Source organism: Mixophyes fleayi, chromosome 1 (assembly GCF_038048845.1).
Source record: "Mixophyes fleayi isolate aMixFle1 chromosome 1, aMixFle1.hap1, whole genome shotgun sequence".
Taxonomy (NCBI): domain Eukaryota; kingdom Metazoa; phylum Chordata; class Amphibia; order Anura; family Limnodynastidae; genus Mixophyes; species Mixophyes fleayi.
In genome coordinates, this window is record NC_134402.1 from 334,812,694 (window position 1) to 334,834,595 (window position 21,902).

Here is a 21,902-nt window from a genome sequence, read left to right on the forward strand (position 1 = left end):
AGGCCTTTTTAACTGAATATATTCACTCCATCACTCCATTACACTTGAATGGTCAATTAGCCAAATAACAAATCTGAAAGTTATTGTTTTTGTATAGAAGGAGAGCCTGTCAGAAGAAGTGGATCTCTTGAATTGCTATTATATCTGCCTTGTGTCTATGCAAGGTATCCAGTGTTACACTTTATGCTTGTACGAGGAGTTCAGTCATTGCGCAATAATTAAAAGTAAGTTAACCATCTTACAGGATACCGTGATGCTAAGTTGAAATGTTATAAATTTCAGTGTCTCCCCATATGGCATAAACCCAAGAAGTAATGATAAGGAGGGATGGGGTGATATGGCAACTTACATGGGTTTGGAAAACTGAAATAATCCACGTATGTCAGTTATTGTTATTGCCGCAGAGTATAGAATGATGGTATGGACGGACATACAACCTAAATTATCATTAAAGTAACAAACTTTTGGTGCATAAAATACTAAACATATCATATAACAATATAGAACAGATGACTTACAATGACAAAAAAGTAATCAGTAACAAGTAATACAATAATAAATATAGCCCAAGACAGGGTTTGTACAAGTAAGAGGAAACACCGACAAAGAGTTCCATTATTTTAACCTTTGCGTTTCGCAGTCCATTCTTTCTGTAAGGGGTGAGGGGCAACCCATCTTGGAGGGGATGATTTTTTTAAGGGCCTTTGTCCCCACATCAACATGTGAGATAATATGTGTAAAGCCATTTCCTTGGATTTATAACTTTAACGTGAATACCCAGCAGTAAGGTATAGTTGCTGTTCTCATTGCAGCCTAAGATGCTCTGTGTTTGGATAGCTGCTGAGAAATCCAGGAACAATTGTACTTCTCCTAGAACTCTTGTTTCAGCATATTCCCTGGCAACCTTGAGGATTTGCTCCTTGACATGAAAAAAGTGTATCCTTTAGAGACTGTCCCTGGCAGTGGTGGTGAAGGTGAGAAGCTCTGAACTGAGTTAACTTATCTTTAAGAGCTATTACCTCTGAAAGGCTTTGCTGGGATTAGGTTGCTATGCAAGGAGACCAGCTCGTCCATCTTATTCTCAATATGGTCTCTGTGGTCTTCAATTTCAGTGATTTCTGATCTCAGCTTGTATATGCACGTGTGTATCTCTATGGCCAAGTCATATTTTAACACGAATAACAACTGCTGCATTACTCTGATTGTTAAGTGACCATCAGGCACTGTTTTAGTGAGCACCAGTTATCCTGTGATTGTGAGCTTGGAGTTTACAGTTCCTGTGCAGCCTCCTGGAGTAGACTGCTCTCAGGGGTGGTGGCTCTTGGTGCAAAGAAGTGTACTGGAGCAGCAGATTTGCTGGGTCTTTGTTTTTTTAGACCCATTATTTGTGTTTGCAGAAGAGCCTTAAATTTTGTTTTCAAATGTAGCTGAACATGCACCAAACTGATGGGATGATCAGGTTGTATAGAATTGTTTTTGCGTTAAATCATGGGTAGTTGATGGTAGTTCTCAGTAGGTTATTATAGGCCCATATGTGCTGCTTATATGTCTTACAGATTGACAGATTTAATAATTAGAGATATTTTGACATCAGCAGATAACAGGCCTCTTGATAAAAGTAACTCTGAGGGTCTATGTAATGGCATTAGACCACAATTTCAGGCGCAGACTTTGAAAGCACTAGGGGTACAAATAAAGTACTGGTGGTAGACCAGTAAAAAATAATCATCCCTCTCTTTTCCAGGTACTGAAGGCTACAAGCTGTATTGTAAGGTCTCTTAGGCAGTGAATTGTGAGCTCTGATTTTAATGACAGATGGCTAAAAATTGTACACCAGTTGTTACTTAGAATGTACTCCAGTGGCAGAAATTTTTAAGTGCTGGAAACTATCCCCACCTCATAAGGCCCACAGGTAACAGGCTGTAACAGTCTTCCAGGCCTGCTACTTGTAAATTACGGCAGCCAATCACTGGTGTTTAGATGAAATCTGTGCTTGTCCGAGCCATTCTGGGTCCAGAAATTCATTTATATGAAGACCTCTGAGCATCACAGTTATATGTTCGGTATCTTCCAATATCATTGTTCAATTGTAAAGCCTTTCTGCATGGGGTAGGAGCTAAGTCCTTCCCCATTTTTTATATAGGGTTCCTTTGACAATTCAACAATTAACAAGTCTGTTTTTACATCCCTGTGAAGTTCCATTTTGTTTCCGCATCATATCATATTCACTTTCAGACCACATCTAATGTAGAGACACATTCTTCACATTTTCTATCCAACCTACATCTCACAAGAAGAGTATAATCATGCATATTAATAGTCCAGTCAGGTGAACTATCCAACCAAGTTTTGGCAAAACCAAACAAATTGTGGTACTCAAATGTCACCAAATTAAGCTTTTTAATTTGGACTGCCAAACTATTTGCTTATGTGAACATACATTTAATCTTTGTTTGTGGGCCTGCTTTGTTCTGATGACAGTCCTATATTGGCTACTAGAATCTTTTAAATGTGCCTATTTTGCTATTTTAAGCCCTGATGCACTTTTTTTTCACCCTACCATATAGGGCCTGATTCGTATTCGGAGGTATGTATCTTGCATGAAATTCCTCTGCGCATACTCAGAAATGGTCTTTACACCAATGAACGCAATTCCATGCAAATCATGTCTGAATGCAAATGACACTTACTACAGATTACAACTTGAAGGGTGGAACAGGGGAGGGAAGGGGGAGACGAACCTAGCAACATACAGTAATACAGTAAGGGCGTGCCTATGGCATACCTATGCAGATGCGGCCAATTTAATGTCCTGGTTTCTCTTAAATGCATGGGTTTTGTTGCCGTGTCATTTGCACCAGGTGTAGGTGCCCAATGATAGTGATGACTGGCATAGCATCATCTCCACATTAAATAGTACATATATGCATGGCACTGGATAGCACAGAACATGTGAATGCAAGTAAGGGAACCTATAAAAACTTTTTTATGTACAGGACACATTAAGAACATTCTGATTTATGTATTTAATGTAAAAAAAATGTTTTTAAACACATATTTTTAGTAATGATTATACTATTATGAGTTGGTAATTTCTTTTATACATTTTTTTTTCATGTGTTCTGATGGACTTGATATTACACTAGGGATGTGCACCGGCGACTTTTGGTGTCTCGTGTTTTGTGTTTTGGATTCGGATTTTCGTGATGTTTTGGGTTCGGATTTGTTTCGCAAAACACCTGCCGAAAGGTTTTGGTTCGGATTTAAGGTTTTGGATTCGGATTTTTTTTTTAAAAAAGCATAAAAAGTTCAAAAATCAAGTTTTTGGGCTTATTTTCACTCCTACGCTATTATTAACCTCAATAACATTCAATAACAAGCATTTCCACTAATTTACAGTGTATTCTGAACACCTCACAATATAGTTATTAGTCCAAAACGTTGCAACGAGGTATCTTTCTGGACTGCGTAGTGGAGTGGTCCCCACAATATAATAAGAAAACCATCAACTGGTCTTAATCGCACCAAAAAATGTACCTGGACTGCGTAGAGGAGTGGTCACCACAATATAATTTAAAAACCCTGAACTTGTATGATTCGCACCAATAAATGTATCTGGACTGCGTAGAGGAGTGGTCACCACAATATAATAAGAAAACCATCAACTGGTATGAATTGCACCGAATAATGTACCTGGACTGCGTAGAGGAGTGGTCACCACAATATAAATTAAAAACCCTGAACTTGTATGAATCGCACCAAATAATGTACCTGGACTGCGTAGAGGAGTGGTCACCACAATATAAATTAAAAACCCTGAACTTGTATGAATCGCACCAATAAATGTATCTGGACTGCTTAGAGGAGTGGTCACCACAATATAATAAGAAAACCATCAACTGGTCTGAATCGCACCAAATAATGTACCTGGACTGTGTAGAGGAGTGGTCACCACAATATAAATTAAAAACCCTGAACTTGTATGAATCACACCAATAAATGTATCTGGACTGCGTAGAGGAGTGGTCACCACAATATAATAAGAAAACCATCAACTGGTCTCAATCGCACTGAATAATGTACCTGGACTGCGTAGAGTAGTGGTCACCACAATATAAATTAAAAACCCTGAACTTGTATGAATCGCACCAAATAATGTACCTGGACTGCGTAGAGGAGTGGTCACCACAATATAAATGAAAAACCCTGAACTTGTATGAATCGCACCAAATAATGTACCTGGACTGCGTAGAGGAGTGGTCACCACAATATAATAAGAAAACCATCAACTGGTCTGAATCGCACCAAATAATGTACCTGGACTGCGTAGAGGAGTGGTCACCACAATATAATAAGAAAACCATCAACTGGTCTGAATCGCACCGAATAATGTACCTGGACTGCGTAGAGGAGTGGTCACCACAATATAAATTAAAAACCCTGAACTTGTATGAATCGCACCAATAAATGTATCTGGACTGCGTAGAGGAGTGGTCACCACAATATAAATTAAAAACCCTGAACTTGTATGAATCGCACCAATTAAATGTATCTGGACTGCGTAGAGGAGTGGTCACCACAATATAATTAATAAAAAACCCTCCACGGCTCTGAATTCCCAAATAAAAAATTCTGGACTGCGTAGTGGGGTGGCCCGGTACCCAATTTGATACCGGGGCCACAATATAATAAATATACCCTCAACTGGTCAGAATTCCACCAAACAAGTATCTGGACTGCGTAGTGGGGTGGCCCCGGTACCCAATTTGATACCGGGGCCACAATATAATAAATACACCCTCAACTGGTCAGAATTCCACCAAACAAGTATCTGGACTGCGTAGTGGGGTGGCCCCGGTACCAATTTGGTACCGGGGCCACAATACCTCCTCCAAGTTCCAAGTATAGTGTTTATAACATATTAACACTACACTAATTCTAGCACGTCAATACCTCTTGTTTTAAATAATGACAGGGCATTTAACTTTTGATTTAATTTTTTGAATTTGTTGACATTTTCTTTTACTTTTTGAACATGGCAAACGTCTGTTGAATGGTCACATAATGCCAAAAAAATAGGTGCAAGATGGAATTGTCCTTGGGCCCTCCCACCCACCCTTATGTTGTTGAAATAGGACATGCATACTTTAACAAACCAATCATTTCAGCGACAGAGCCTACCAAACAACTGTGGCTGAAATGATTGGTTTGTTTGGGCCCCCACACCAAAAAAACAATTCATCTCTCCCTGTACAAACTAAACAGGCTCTACTGAGGAAAGATGTCGTCCTCATCCTCAACCTCTGATTCCTCTCCCCCTACAGTGTGTACTTCCTCCTCCTCACACATTATCAATTCGCCCCACTGGACTCCACAACCACAGGTCCCTCTGTACTATCTGGAGGGCAGTGCTGTACATTTTTATAAACATCATTTTTTCAATGTTGTGAGGAAGCAACCTCCTTCGCCGCTCACTGACCAGGTTCCCCGCTGCACTAAAAACTCTTTCCGAGTACACACTGGAGGGGGGACAACTCAGGTAAAATAGAGCCAGTTTGTACAGGGGCTTCCAAACTGCCTTTTTTTCCTGCCAGTAACAATATGGACTGTCTGACATGTCTATTTGGATGGTGTCAGCAAAATAATCCTCCACCATTTTTTCAATTGTGACAGCATCTAATGCAGCGACAGTAGACATGTCTGCAATGGTTGGCAGGTCCTTCAGTCCGGACCAGATGTTATCAGCATCCCCGACAGCGGCTCTTTTTTAGGAAAACTGAGCTTTTTCCTCGCAGCCATAGATGTGGAAGAAAATGAGGGTGGAGCTGTTGGCATGTCACGGTCCTCTTCAGAGGACAATCTCCTGACCGGAAGGTCTTTGCACCGCTGTAGACTTGTGTTCGCCGGAAACAGAGACACAACATACGCTTTAAACCGAGGATCGAGCACGGTGGCCAGAATGTATTCCTCTGACTTTAAAAGAGTGACCACCCTCGGATCCTGGCAAAGCGTACGAAGGGCTACATCCACAAGAGCTACATGCTTGGTGTAATCGCAATGGTTTACCAGCTCCTCCCTCACTTTCTCCAGCTGCTTCTGCAACAGCCTGATCAGGGGAATGACCTGACTCAAGCTGGCAGTGTCGGAACTGACTTCTCGTGTGGCAAGTTCAAACGGCTGGAGAACCTTGCACAACATGGAAATCAGTCTCCACTGCGCTTGACTGAGGCGCATCCCCACTCCTTTGCCTATGTCGTAGGTGGCTGTGTAGGCCTGAATGGCCTTTTGCTGCTCCTCCATCCTCTGCAGCATATAGAGGATGGAGTTCCAGCGCGTCACAACCTCTTGTTTGAGGTGATGGCAGGGCAGGTTCATGCTTTTTTGATGTGCCTCTAGTCTGCGGTAGGCACTGGCTGAATGCCGAAAGTGTCCAGCAATTTTGCGCACCACCGCAAGCATCTCCTGCACACCCCTGTCACTCTTGAGGTAATGCTGCACCACCAAATTAATGGTGTGAGCAAAACATGGGACGTGCTGGAAATTGCCCATATTTAATGCCCGCACAATGTTACTGGCATTGTCTGACACCACAAATCCCCATGAGAGTCTAAGTGGGGTAAGCCACTGGGAGATAATTTCCCTCAGTTTCTCTAATATGTTGTCAGCGTTGTGCCTCTTATTAAAGCCTGTAATACACAATGTTGCCTGCCTTTGCACGAGCAGCCATTTTGTAGATGCTGCTACTGTCGCAGCTGTTGCTGTTGCTGCGGAAGGGGATGCATCTACCCAGTGGGCTGTCACAGTCATATAGTCCTTCGTTTGCCCAGAACCACTTGTCCACATGTCCGTGGTTAAGTGGACGGTGGGTACAACCGCATTTTTTAGAGCACTGAGGACACTTGATCGTACTTCTCTGTACATTTTTGGTATCGCCTGCCTAGTGAAGTGGAATCTCGATGGGATTTGGTACCGGGGACACAATACCTCCATCAACCCTCTAAATCCCACTCCACTGATGGCGGACACCGGGCGCACGTCTAACACCAACATTGCAGTTACAGCCGCAGTTATCCGTTTTGCAATAGGGTGACTACTATCGTATTTTGTGGTCATGGCAAACGACTGTTGGACGGTCAATTGTTTTGTGAAAGACTTAGCGGTCTTACGACTTCCCCTCTGGGAAGATGACCGACTAACAGCAGCAACAGCAGCAGTGGCAGTAGTAGGCGTACCGCTGCAGGATTCCTCGGATGAATCCCGTATTGGAGAGGACTCAGTCTGGCTGCTGACTTGGGCTGCAGGACTGAATCTGATGGAGATCGTGGAGGAAGTTGACGAGGAGGGTGTTGCTGGTGTGTATCCAACTGGACCACGGGATTTAGGTGTCCCTGTACCGATGACGGTCCTAGCCCCAGTTCCTGAACTAACCACTGAACTATGAAGGGTATTCAGGTGACGTATAAGGGAGGATGTCCCTAGGTGGGCAAGATCCTTATCCCTGCTTATTTGAGCTTTACATAAGCTACATATGGCCATACATTGGTTGTCCGGATTTGGATAAAAATAACTCCAGACCGAAGAGGTGCATTTTTTGGTCTTCTGACCAGGCATGATGATGGGCTTTTTCATCCCATGGACATCACCTGTTTCCCCCCCTGGTGCCTCATTTACAATAACCACATCACCATCCTCATCATCAAGTTCCTCCACAGCGCCAGCTACATCATCAATAGGCTCCTCCCGAGCCACCTCTTCCCGTACAGTGATGGGAAGGTCAGGATTGACAACTACCAACACCCTTGGACTCGCCTTGGGGATTTGTGATAATTTCTCTTTAGAAGGCAGAGTTGTTTGCTGTTTTGTTGCTGACAGCATAACTCTCTTCAATTTTTTGTAGGGGGGGGGGAGGAGGAGGAGGGCTAAGAACCTTGGGTGAAGCTGGACCACTAGTCATGAACACAGGCCAGGGCCTAAGCCGTTCCTTGCCACTACGTGTCGTAAATGGCATATTGCCAACTTTACGTTTCTCCTCAGATGATTTTAAGTTTCTCTTTTTGCTATTTTTTGAGAACTTGGGCTTTTTGGATTTAACATGCCCTGTACTAGGAGATTGGGCATCGGGCTTGGAAGACGACATTGATGGCATTTCATCGTCTATGTCATGACTAGTGGCAGCAGCTTCAGCATTAGGAGGAAGTGGGTCTTGATCTTTCCCTACTTTATCCTCCAAATTTTTGCTCTCCATTATATGTAGCACAAGATACTGCAGAATGTGTGAACTTGGTAATATTGCAGTACCAATGGGCTTATACTGCAGGATTGGTTTTGCAAATTTTGTTGTAATTAAAAAAAAAATTAATTATTTTTTTGTATTTTTTTTTATAACTTTTTTTTTATTTTTTAAAAACTTGGGAATATTGGGGAAATAACTATGCCCTTAGAAGCACAGAGCACAGGACACAGGACCACTGGACTGAACAGGACACAGCACACAGGACCCAGCAGCACCACTGAACTCAAAATTGACAGACCACAGCACACAGCACCACTGGACTGATACTGCAGAATGTGTGAACTTTGTAATATTGCAGCAGTACCACTGGACTTTTACTGCTGAATGTGTGAACTTGGTAATATTGCAGTACCAATGGGCTTATACTGCAGCATTGGTTTGGCAAATTTTGTTGTAATTAAAAAAAAAATAATTATTTTTTTGTATATTTTTTTTATTAACTTTTTTTTAATTTTTTAAACACTTGGGAATATTGGGGAAATAACTATGCCCTTAGAAGCACAGAGCACGGGACAGAGGACCACTGGACTGAACAGGACACAGCACACAGGACCCAGCAGCACCACTGAACTCAAAATTGACAGAGCACAGCACACAGCACCACTGGACTGATACTGCAGAACACAGCACAGCACAGCACAGCACAGCACAGAACTAAACAGCACAGCACGAGATCTATCAGAACAGAGGACCACCTAACACACCCTCCCTCTACCCTGATCAATGCCCGAGTGAAGATGGCGGCGACTAGCAGGGAATTTATAGGATCCGAGTACCGCGAGATCCGACAGCGGGATTATGACTCCGAGCCTCGGTTTCAATTTTTCATTTGGCGCCAATACCCGGATCTGTCTCGGATCCGACTCGGATCGGCAACGTTCGGGTGGGCTCGGATTCAGGAAATCCGAGTGCGCTCATCTCTATATTACACATATGCATATCTTGCAGTCTGTTCTGTCTGCTAACATACAACAAGTACTGCTTAAGCAAAGCATACTTATACCCAGAATCAAGTGGAAACACATCTTGAGATCCACTTGGAATTGAATAGGTTCAAGTTCATTCTCGTTTTAAAAACACAACTGCAGATACCAGAGGACTAGTGTAACCTATGTATGGGTGATGATGTCACCAGCAGCGCTAGCTAGCCACCTTTGATCAGCTGTTTGCATATTGATCTCTCTGGCTGGTAGCACTTTATTCATTAGTGTCATTGCTATATTATGTCAAATTGTGGCCATCTATTCTGATTTCTATTTATATTCGGACAATTGCAAGAATGAAAATTCACATTTTCTTTTCAAAGCAGTAAATGATAGATGTAGGGACATCTGTATTTCTTTACATTTTTTATGGAAAATGCAACACGCATTTATTAACAATACTGTTAAGACACTATTTTCTCTTGTATATATAGTACTTTATTATATTATATTATAATATATTATATTACCTTACATTACTATCATCAAGACACATCTCTATACTATAGTTGGGAGTAAGTGTATGATTATTATGCCTGACATAGAAATACTGTTGTGTTTTGACTTGGATATATGTTAACATATGTGTAACTGAAAATATACATATCAGACCACAATTTTTTAGACCAAATTTTTACATTTTAGTGTGTTTGGGATGCAAAATGCGGACAACAGTAAATCAATAGGCACATACGATGCATTTATTGGATGTGAAATCGTTTTTTTGTATTTTAGTTTCAAAAGTAGTTAATTTGTTGTTACAGCTTGAGGCTTCATTCACTCCACCATGACATGACAAGGATGAAGACTATTTTGAGTATATTTTTATTAGCATTGTTTTTTTATTAAAACACTTTTTACCAGTTAAGACTGTAATTCATCAGTAAGTTAGAGGGAGCAGATTATTGTTGGTTTATGTGAAAAAGTGATCAAACCGTAATTAATATATCAGTGGCATGTTAATTTCTTTTAGACTAAGAATGTAGAAGAAGAAAATATTTAAGAGTATAATTGAATTTGTAAATTAATTACTCTCAGAAACAATATGAAGTGGCAAGGAATAGTTACAGCCTCATATGGTGAAAAGTCTGAAAACAGTATATACCAGGTATATCATACCAGAGATTCCATTGGCTACAACATGGCAAAAGTGATACTCAAACACAGGAGGTAAAATATTAAATTATCTAGAGTGAGTCAAGCAGCCAATAGAGCTTGAAAAGAGGTTGTCCACATCCTGTAAAGGCAGCAATATATCAATGTGAAGTGGAGTTAAGGTTATTTAAGACATGGTATAAGATGCCAACATATGGCTCAAGTATCAGCCACAATAAATCACTAGGTTCCCATACCTTCCACTTGAATTTTAACTTAAATGTTAACCTCAAAATGGGGTTAATATTATATTTCTTCTTCTTCCCGTTCATGGGGGTAGTTGAAAACTGCAATCTAGTCTGGCTCACGATTTCAGCTATGAGGTTCCATGGCAAGGAATTTTTTTTCCTGGTGATCTACCCTAGTTTACGTACATACTTTCGTTATATTTAGTTGGGGGGTATAGTGTTTGAAGATCTTGGTGGCATGCATTTTCTTCTGGCTTTAATTGTTGGAAATAATTAGAATTATATAGAAAAGTCAGATTTCCATCTAATAGATGTTTTAGTGGCATGTCTGGAAGTGTTTCTACAACCCCAAATATCATGGGGAACAACTGTCCTGGCTCTGTTTCCAGGCAGCGAGAATGAGATTAAAGAAAAACGCCATGCACACAGCTATTCCAACCTGGCAGATAACTACAATAATAGCTGTGCATCATGACAGCAAAAGCATTTTCTACAATCAGAAGAGGAAGGAGCTGACTGTCTGAAACCTGAAATCAACGTTTTCAGATTATGGGCTAGATCTACTAAGCTTGGGGATTGAAAAAGTGGGGATGTTGCCTATAGCAACCAATCAGATTCTAGCTGTCATTTTGTAGAAAGTATAGAAAGTACTAAATAAATGAAAGCTAGAATCCAATTGGCTGCAATAGGCAACATCCCCACTTTTTCAAACCCGCAGTTTAGTAAATATACCCCTATGTGTCTTTCAGTTAGAACCTGTATTTTCTTTCTCCTTGCTCTTTTCAGTGTGGCTGTTTGTTGATGAAAGTGGGTGCACTAAATCTGATGGCGCAAACATTGAAACTTACAAACTTTTAGGTCTCCCATGTGATCAGCTGTTTGGAGTGTTCAGGTCAGAAAACTATGTCCATATTTCACTCTAAGGAATGATCAGGACATTTTCTGGTTGTGGGGGTACTGGGTCCGACCCTGTAGATTTTAAGGTTCTGAACATTTTGTTGTTATTCAAATACTGAAAATGTTGGTTGTGTTTCAGTTTTTTGTGTTCAACTAATGCAACCTTTTTTTTTTACTTGTGTCCTTTTTCCGAATGGCCAAGGTTTTCCTATAAGTTTTTTTTGGGGGGGGGGGGACTTTGCAGCTTTCTGGTTGCAGGAACAATAGAGGAGTGTCACGACTTACCCGTCCTTGCTCCAGCGCTGTCTTCCGGGTGGCGGCTCACGTGACGGCAGCCTGGGGCAGGTTTTTCAAACTTTGGTTTGACTTTCCGGCCCTTGTTCTATCGCTGTCTCGTTGTAACGCTGCTCAGCACTTACGGGTGGCGGTTCACGTGACTGCAGCCTGGGGCGGGAGTTTCAAACCTGCTAAGGGTATTTAATCTGCGCTCTGTGTCAAAGCAACATTGTTGCCAGCCTCTGACCCCCTGGTGGTGATTCCTGTGTCTAACCAGCTTGTTCCTTGGGAAACTCTCCAGTGTACCGAACCTCTGCATGATTGACTACGCTCCTGATTCTCTCCTGTGTACTAAACCTCAGCCTGTAGACCTCGCTCCTGTTTACTCCCCTGTATACCTCGCTACTAGTTATCTCCACTGTACTATTGCCTGGGGCATCCTACAGGGCCGCGACCTGCGAGTTTCTGGCAACAAAGTCCATCCTGCCTTGTGGCGGTACTTGGTTAATACTGGGAAATCCGTTAGACTCCACACCTCTAGGTCTGCCAGCGTCAATCAGGGTTGGTGCAAGGGTCCACTGCTTCTGGATCGTAACAAGGGGCAATTCTGCTCTAAGGTTCTTCAGCTGTGGTTGACTCGATAGGAGTTCATAGTGATAGCAGTAATGCACATAGAAATACAGTGCCTGCTTCATCAAGGAATACAAATGCTGATACGTACTGTATGTTGCATTCAATTGCTAGAGAACTCCAGAGAACGCAAGTGTATGCAATTCAACTTCAAGTGCAAAGGACACATATGACACCATACAATTTCATGGGCAGAATGGGGAGGGGAAAAGATGAATGCACCTAATCAATTTACAGGGTGTGCCAAGGTCGAGCGCACTCGGCAGCGTCCGATTGAAGCTTTGGGCATTTCTAGGGTATGTGGCTTTCTGTCGTATCAGCTGCAGGACAGGTCTAAGAGCCGAGTGATGACAGTTGTTTATACATGCTAGAACATGTGTTTGCAATCAAGAGCAAATATAAAAGTACATATTATGTATAGTACACATTAGTAACATCCTGATAATTGTAATGTAATTTATTGAAAAAAAAATGTTTTTAATGTTTTTCATTAATGACTATATTACAAACAGGTGCCGATAATTAAATACTTTGCTTTTACTGTGCGTTCTACTGAGACTTTATATTCCACATATGTATTGTATGTATCCAGCAGTGTATTATTGTGTGTCAGAGTATACCTAGACCTGTAGTCAACAAGAGACGTTTCTTCAGATCTGCTTGTAATTGAATACAGACGTGCGTATGCCTGAATTAGATGTCTTTTTTTTAAAAAAAACAAAAAACACTCAATACATTTGTGTTGTGTGCCTTAATGAAGCAGGCCCACAATGTATTCAGCTTGTGTGTTCAGTAGATCGGTAAGTGCTTAACTGCGATGGTTTAGCTTGCTAATTTATTCATTTTACGTTCTATTCATTCTTGCCACTGCTGGTTCTGATTGCCCAGCAATGTTTTACCCCCTTACTTGGTGCAATGAAGTATATTATTAGCTGTTGAATTGGCCATAGTAGAAAGGAAACAACTGAATAAGTGTGAACCACAACATTATAAGTTAATTTATTCTGACATGGTCACAATGTTCAGGCACAGGAAAATTACTATAGAAGTTCCTGAAATGATTCATAAAATGGCCAAGTCTGGTGTCACAGTTCCAGACATTAAATTAAAATGACTGAATATAGAGATCACCATCTGAAGAAAAGCACCTTATTATCATCAACATTTGTGGAATGGCAGGAAAAAGGACAAATATCAACGAAAGTCTACATGATACGTACAGTATATTTTGCTACAATATATGTTCTAAGCTTTAAACATTGTACCTATATAGCTGTACTGAATGAATTGTGATGGAAACATCTGTTCAAAGTAGTACATGAGTACAGAGAGCAAAGCAATGTTATTGTTTTTCACTATCTCTCTTATAATGCAGTTATGCAATGAAAATTGTAGAAGTCCTAATCAAAGAAAACGACTAGATTTCCGCAAGACAAACCCAACAAGACTTTGTTAAGAATAGTGAAAAAAGTTATCTATCACTAATTTGGAAGATGTGTAGGAGCCTTGAATAGATATATAGACCAGTGAGGTATGTCTGTCTCATATAATTCACATCATTATTGTCATTATTGTTATGTTAGGGAATACTGAGATTGTCCTTAACATTTGCAGTCATTGTCATTGCCAAAGCAAGTTGTGTTTATGTATCTCCATGACAATACAATTGTATACTTCATTCAACTGCACTGGGGAGAAAGCTTATGCATACTTGCCCAGTTTCCCAGAATGTCTGGGAGATTCTCGAATCCCAGTAGGTCTCCCGGACTCCCAGGAGAGCAGGCTATTCTCCCGCATCCAGCCCACTTCTTAGTGAAGTGGTCAAGATAGGAGCCTTCATGACTTGATTCGCAGATGAAACACGTCATTTTGGCCCCATGGCAAGATTACGCTTTTGTATTATTGCATCATAGGGGTGGGGCCAAAATAATGCCATTCTCCAACCCCTTTTGTCCATCCTCACATTTCACCTCCTCTCTGGGATCTCCTGGATGGAAAGAGTAAAAAGTTGGTAAGTATGAGCTTATGTTGTGTTTACTCATCTTCCTGCAATGCAATCTAAACTGCATAGCAAGAGGAGGGATGCTTCTCATTCTGATACATTGTTGTCCTATTGGGCTTCTGTTGAGAGTTTACAATACTGGTAATGGAAGCTTGTGACCTGTTTACTCATCTCAATACAGTGCAACGTAAATGCATTACATTTGGGTTGGTGTTTTTTTATTGTGTTTAACCCGATATTTGATAGTTTACTGTCCTGTGTTAGGAAGGTTGTGATCAGGGGCGGGGTGGGCTGGGGGGCATTGGCCCCCCAGGGCCGCTCAGAATTTCCGCTTTTAGGGCTGGGGGGTAGGCCGGCCGGCCGGCCGCCCCCCGATGCAATTTCTCCATCAAGCAGTGCTTCTGTCTGTAATTTTACTGTGCATTGTTATGCAATAACTTCAGACAGTGATTAATTTATTGACATTTTCTTTGTATTTATATTAAATATTGTTTCAGCACATTGCAGTGAGGGTTTTGGTTTGATTTGGGTGAGATGTTTGGCCTTTCTCCTGAAGGTAGTCCGTCAGATGCATTGTTAGTGATAGGCAATAACAGGATAACAGCCATTAGAGCTTGTGACAGGATAAAAAAAGGTAATTTAGTATTCAAATATTTTACTATTTCTATATTTTATTAATATTCCGTACTGTAAAGAGTCTAACAATCCTCATCTGTATATTTTTTTCTTTATGGCCACAAAATATTAGGTGAATATTACTGGTGTGTCATTTTTATAATAGTGATGGTTACCAGGACAGTGAGTCACACAATTATAATGAGAGAGTTCTAATATTGATATTCATGAACCAGTGTGTTAAGAGGCATTTTTGTCATTTATTGTCTGAACAGCTGTAACCTCAAACACTCAAAACCACTTTCTTTAATAAATCTTTGATCTTTGATAAAGTCACAGAGGTGTGATGAAACGTGAGGTGGACTCAGTCTGCAAATTGAAAATTGTACTTGTATATCTGCTGTTTTCCAGTGACTTCTAAGAGCCACCTGCAAAGCAAGGGGCCAAAAGGCTCACATAATGCCTATATTTAATCATATTTAATCATGCCATTACACCTTGTGTGGTACACCTGGGCATTTACCATGAACCAGCAAGGAGAAAATTAAAAATGTGGTCACACCACGCATCGACTTACAGTACAAATAAGGAAATTATTGGGCATATTCAATTAGCCCCTATAAGTGAGTACCGCAATTCTTGTGGAGGACTGCAGCTGAGTAGAGCTTTGGACCAACTCATTTGGATGGCAAATAGAAAGACTCATTACACGTCAAATAACATGGATGAAAAAATAGATGCATACAGTACTAACTCTTCAAAAATTAATATGGATGGCAAATGGAAATACTCACATTACACTAATTGGCATGAATGAAATAAATAGATAATATAATACCAAGTTCTCAAAAATTTATATGGATGGGAAATAGGAAAGCACAAACTTTACAGCAATTCATATGGATAATTGTTTTCCTCTACTTTAAGCATCATGACATGCATTTCTGGTTGGACATGCAGCATCCACCTGTAGGGAGAAAAAACAGGGTCAGTGGGTATGCACTGCTGGAATTAAAAAGAACTTAGGGCTGCTTCAGAGTGGAATACAAGCGTAAGTGTAACTTTCACTTGAAACAGTTGCACACAAGTGTATGTATATATACGCCATTTTCAAAGTTGAAGATGAATCCAGGTCTGAATGAATTGCAGATATGTCTGCTTAATAACAGACACACCACGCAGACCCTTATGTTTAACTTGCTAACATGTACAAAAACCTTTTATTTTAGCTATTACAACTACTAAAGTCTCAATAAGACAGTTTGCGTTGTGGAGGTTTCAACATGACAACACTCGTTTACAATGATTGATAGCTATCATCTTGTGATTTTCTTACCCACAATTGCATAGATACGGAACAGTACCTGGGAAAATACGTGGTCTTTCATGTAAATATACCAAGAAATATGGACAACCTAATTGTTAGTACATAGTCTTGAGTATCTTGCTGATATTTATTGTTGGGTACATCATTTTAGCCTTTGTTTGCGTTTCGAAGAAAGATCCATTGTTTCCTTAAAAACAGTTGGGTGCCTTCACATAATGAAATGTAATTAAATCAGTAGGTGTAAGGCAGAGAAAGACACAAAGGGCTAGATTTACTAAAGGGCAGTTTTCGGCAAGTTTTCCGGCGGTTTTGAAACCGCCGTATTTACTACAGCCGCAGTCAAAACGGCCAGAAATGACATTTTTCAAAACCACCACTTTACAAACCGCCATCTCGATTTTAACAATGATGAACATACAAACAGCCGGATTTACTAAGCTGGGGTTTTTAATTCGCCGCAAAACAGCTATCCAAACGGCCAAAATGAAAGAGGTGGGAGCAATAGGCGAGATTGATCAAACAGCTGCTGTTTGAGATATTTTGCCATTCAGATCATAAGAGAAAGCACCATTGATATTTTAATCATTTGGAAAATAATTATTTATTGCTAAAGGTACAAAATAAATGTAATATTAATTTATGAGAGAATTTTTTTTTTTTAGTTTTTTTTAAAAGAACACTATTATAGCATTATATTATGTAGAAAATGTGAATATATACTATTATTAACTGATTGTTAATGGTGGATATAATTATTTATGTTGCACAATTTGTCATGATACATTGTCCAAATAATATAATAATTAAATAGTTTTATCCCCTTAATATAATGAAAAAATTTTATTCCCTCATAAGTTAATATTTCATTCATTTTGCCCCTTAATCAATAAATGATTGCCAACATAATTTAAATGTCGATGGTGCTTTCTCTAATGTTCTAAGTGGCAAAATAGTTCAAAAAGCATATTTAAGCTATCAAGCCATTCTGAAGCAGGTATTAAAACTGTCCTGTCCTGTCTTTTGAATGGCGGTTTTGATAGCGGTTTCATCCAAACCGGGCGGTTTGGACAAAATGGGTGGCGGTTTCAAACCGCCACCAAACACGATTCTTGGTAAATCGAGGCAAAGTGTCTTACCCATAACTAAGTTAACGGTCATATCAGCCTTTAATATGCAAGAACTAGGACACCTCAGCTCTGCTCAGACTAAGTGGCATCAATTAGCCCCTCTTATTGACAATCATTGAGAGATGGAGGATAAAAATAGGGATGCAGGAGCAATGTAACTTGTTAGACTGAGTAAGAGCTATGATTCTGTCAGACTGGAACAGGATTCATGAATAGTCGTTGTTTTAACTTGTTCCCTATGCAAGGAGACATGGAATTATTCCCTGCAATACATAACTTCGCTTGAAAAGGTTGTATACTGTCATCAACAGCTGCTACCAACATCTTTTTCCTAATTCTGGAAGGTATTTTGTGGACACTGTTGCTGAGTTTCTGGGCACCCTATTCGATATACAATTTGTGATTTTACTCAATCCTGTAAACTCACATAATAATTTGCATATTTTTGCACCTTTCCATTTGCCAGAGTGTATCAAAGTACCCAGTAGAGTATACCAATCCAGGTGTCCTCACACGTATGTCCGTTGTCATCATCCATTACTTACACCAGCCACTGACTCCCCACAAATAAAACCGCTTTTTCAGCTGTATTTCAGACTAGGTCCCAGTCTGCACCCAAATGCGTAGGTTCACTTTCTGAGCATGTTCATTGTGAAGAAATGCAAAGATACACTACACAAACGGGTGTACATCTCACTCGAAATCAGGCCCTTAGAGAGCAATGGTATACTAGTTAAAACACATAGACTTTGTGTCACTTATTAATCTTGGTAACATCAGCACAGAACATTACACACTATGTGCCTGATTCATTAAGGATCTTAATTTAAGAAACTTCTTATTTAAGTCTCCTGGACAAAACCATGTTACAATGCAAGGGGTGCAAATTGGTATTCTGTTTTGCACATAAGTTAAATACTGACTGTTTTTTCATGTAGCACACAAATACTTGATAGCTTATTTGTACACTGAAATTTTAAGTTGATATTGGTTCCATGTAAAACTACATTTTGGCCTGTACCTCTTTGGAGACCACGTTCACCATGCGACTGGATGACATTATTTTCTGCTTCTTAATTGGCTGGTTGTATTTACTCAAGCAGTGTGCAATGCTTTTAATATGTGCTGTGGGTGAAAAACAGAGTTGGAAGAGAAGAATATGATTTTTTTTCTAATGATTGCATAAAAAAAACAACCCTTTCTTTTACTACTTGGTGCAGAACACTACCTTTTTAATACTTGGTACAAGCACTTTTATCTGCAGTTACAACTGTGATCCCATTTTGGTAAGTCTCTGCCAGTGTTGAACCTCTGGACACTAAGTTTCAACCATTTTTGTTTGTAATATTGTGCAAATTCCATCAGATTGGATGGGATCATTGATGAACAGCAATTTTTAATCATTCCATGATTCCACAGATTCTCAAAGTCATTCAGGTCTGGATGTCAACTGGGCCAATTTACAAGACTGATTTTTTTTTATATTTAAGCCACTCCAATGTGACTTTGGGTCATTGTACTGCTAAAATATAAATCTTCTTCCAAGTTCTAGGTCACTTGCAGATTGCAGAAGGCATTTGGGAGATAAAGACAATTTGTCTATTTGCTACTTATATTTTACCTTCTATTTAGACATGGTTTCTAGTCCCATAGCATTATGCTCCCACAACCGTGCTTCACTATAATGTTAGGCTTGCTCTGCATGCCAACTGGAAAACCTTAGGCAACGTGTTATGTAAGTTTTGTGAAGTGCCTGGGCTATGATCCCATGGATAGTGTCTCTACATTTCCTTGATGAACTTGATAGTTGTCACACTTCAATGCAGAAAACAATTGCAGGAAAAATCCCAGGAATAAATTTCTGCAGCTGAATATATCACACAGCACCTAAGCTGTTTTTTGGGCTGGTCATACTGTCACACTTCAATTTAGAAATCACAGCTATGGAGCCCGGAATATGCTGAAACACACAATGTTTATTGTAGGATGCTACAAACCGGATGGTGTAGACAAAGAATGAGGATAGCAGGGAGATGCAGAAAGCTAATATCAGGAACACGACTGATGCAGGTGAACAGGTAATATGAAGAAATCCCAGGAAACAGGCGAACCAGGAGCACAGCAGGAAACAGCACAGCAACAACAACAATGACCAGCAAGGTATACTTGGAGTGACATGTATAAGTAGAGAGACATGCAGGTGCAAGAGATAATTGATGCAACAAGTTAACCCCTAATGATGTAAGGAAAAGCACAATAGCATCACCTCTGGTGAACAGAGGCACTACAGATAATACATAAAAAGTCCAAAGTCCAGGAGGCAGGAGCGGCCAATGCAAACAGCATGTAATGCAGAGGGCTGCAGGCAGATACTGACAATAGTACTTTCTACAGTATTACATTTTCTTTGATTTGCGTACTTTATATTCAAGACGGAGCCCTTCTGCGGAAAAACAGTCCACTAACCAAATGTGGGACTTCTCTGGGAGATTTATATTTTGAAATCACTTTATTGTTCAATCAAATTGTTATGTGACCTGTGATGACAAATTAGTGCACCAGGATTTATTTAATGAGTACAGGGTGAATACTTATTTAATACATTATTCACATATCCTAAGTATTTTTTATTCGATAATACAAAGTGTTCTGTGTTATATATATCTGTGTATATTTATGACATCAATGCAAAGTAATACAAGGGGTGACAGTATACATTTTTATTTGCGATGTGAAGAAAAATAGACTTTATTTTTCTTATAGATTTCCGTCTGTATTTAGGATTTCATATTGTGATAACAACTGATACATTTTATGGGATAGACCTGCATATCACAAGCAAAAACATGTAAATTTACTTTATTTTTTATATATATCTATGTATATACTGTATTTAAGATTGAAATAACCTGGATTCTAGCTGGATTGTATTAGTGATAATATATCATTGATCTGCTGAGGAAACCTGGCTCTATGTCTGTATATAGTTAGTAGTGAATTAATTTCCAACCCCAGTGACAAAACTGGACATTGAAATATTTGATGAATTTATAATATAGAAGATGAAGAAATTACAATCATCCTTTGGAAACTAAATCCATAATTGGTGGTATTGGTGGAAAACAAGTTTCTTTGTTTTTTTTAAAAAAGTTTCACTTCAAACAGTAGGCAAAAGGTATTATATAAAGTGTCACAATACCTATTTATCATAAAGCAATATTTTTTGCATAAAATGTGTTGGGAACAGATGGCAACCATCGTTTTCAGTTTAAAGCTATTTGTGTGCATATGACTGTTTATATCAACCTGAATTGCTTATTGCAAAACTAAATGTTATAGGATTTATTTTTTTGAGAGCCATTTTACAGTTCTTATTTTAAAAAAAAATTCAGAGTAGATCGATAATGGCTAAAATATATAAATAATTAATTATGTGCACTTAAACAATTCACCTACACACATAAATAACGTAATACATATACAACATCAACTTGAAATAAAGAGATATGAACATAGTAAATTGATCATTAAAGCCAGGGAACAACCATAGATATTTTATGCAAAATAATTAAATTTATATATACAGATTATGGTATATACACTCATTGGCCACTTTATTAGGTACACCTTTCTAGTACTGGGTAGGATTTCTTTGCCCCTAGAACAGCCTAAATTCTTAATGGCATGGATTCAACAAGAGACTTTGGTTCATGTTGACACAGTTGTTGCCGATTTTTCAGCTACACATTCATGCTGCAAATCTCCTGTTCATCCATATCATAAAGGTGCTCTATTGGACTGAGATCTGGGGGCAGGCAATGGAATACACTAAACTCATTGTCATGTTCATGAAACCAGCTTGAGATGACGTGTGCTTTGTCACATGGCACTTTACACTGCTGGAAGTAGCCGTTATAAGGTGGAACAACTGTAGCTGTAAAGGGATGCACACGGTCAGCAACAATACTCATGGAAAACGGTGGTATTTAAACAATGCTCAATTGGTACTAAGGGGCATAATGAGTGCCAAGAAAACATTCCCACACTATTACACCACCACCAGCAGCCTGCACCGTTGACACAAGGATTAAGTTGTTTATGTCAAATTCTGACCTTACCATGAAAATCCCAGCAGTTTCTGAGATACTCAAGCCACCCAGTCTGCCACCAACAATCATTCCATGGTCAAAGTCGCTTATTTCACATTTCTTCCCCAACCTGTTGTTTGGTCAGAATAACAATTGAATGTCTTGATCATGTCTGCATGAGTTTATGTATTGAGATGCTGCCACATAATTGGCTGATTACATATTCGCACTCATGAGCAGGTGTACAGGTACACATAATAAGGTGGCCACTGAATGTATATTATACTAGTGTCATAGTATAATGTAAATTCTAGCATATAC

The 21,902-nt window shown here is 39.6% G+C and overlaps 1 protein-coding gene across 2 annotated transcripts in view; it reads left to right on the forward strand.

Moving 5' to 3' along the window:
* RTN4R (reticulon 4 receptor) overlaps nucleotides 1–21,902 on the forward strand; it is a 217,766-nt gene that overhangs the window by 74,045 nt on the left and 121,819 nt on the right. The window lies entirely within an intron of this gene.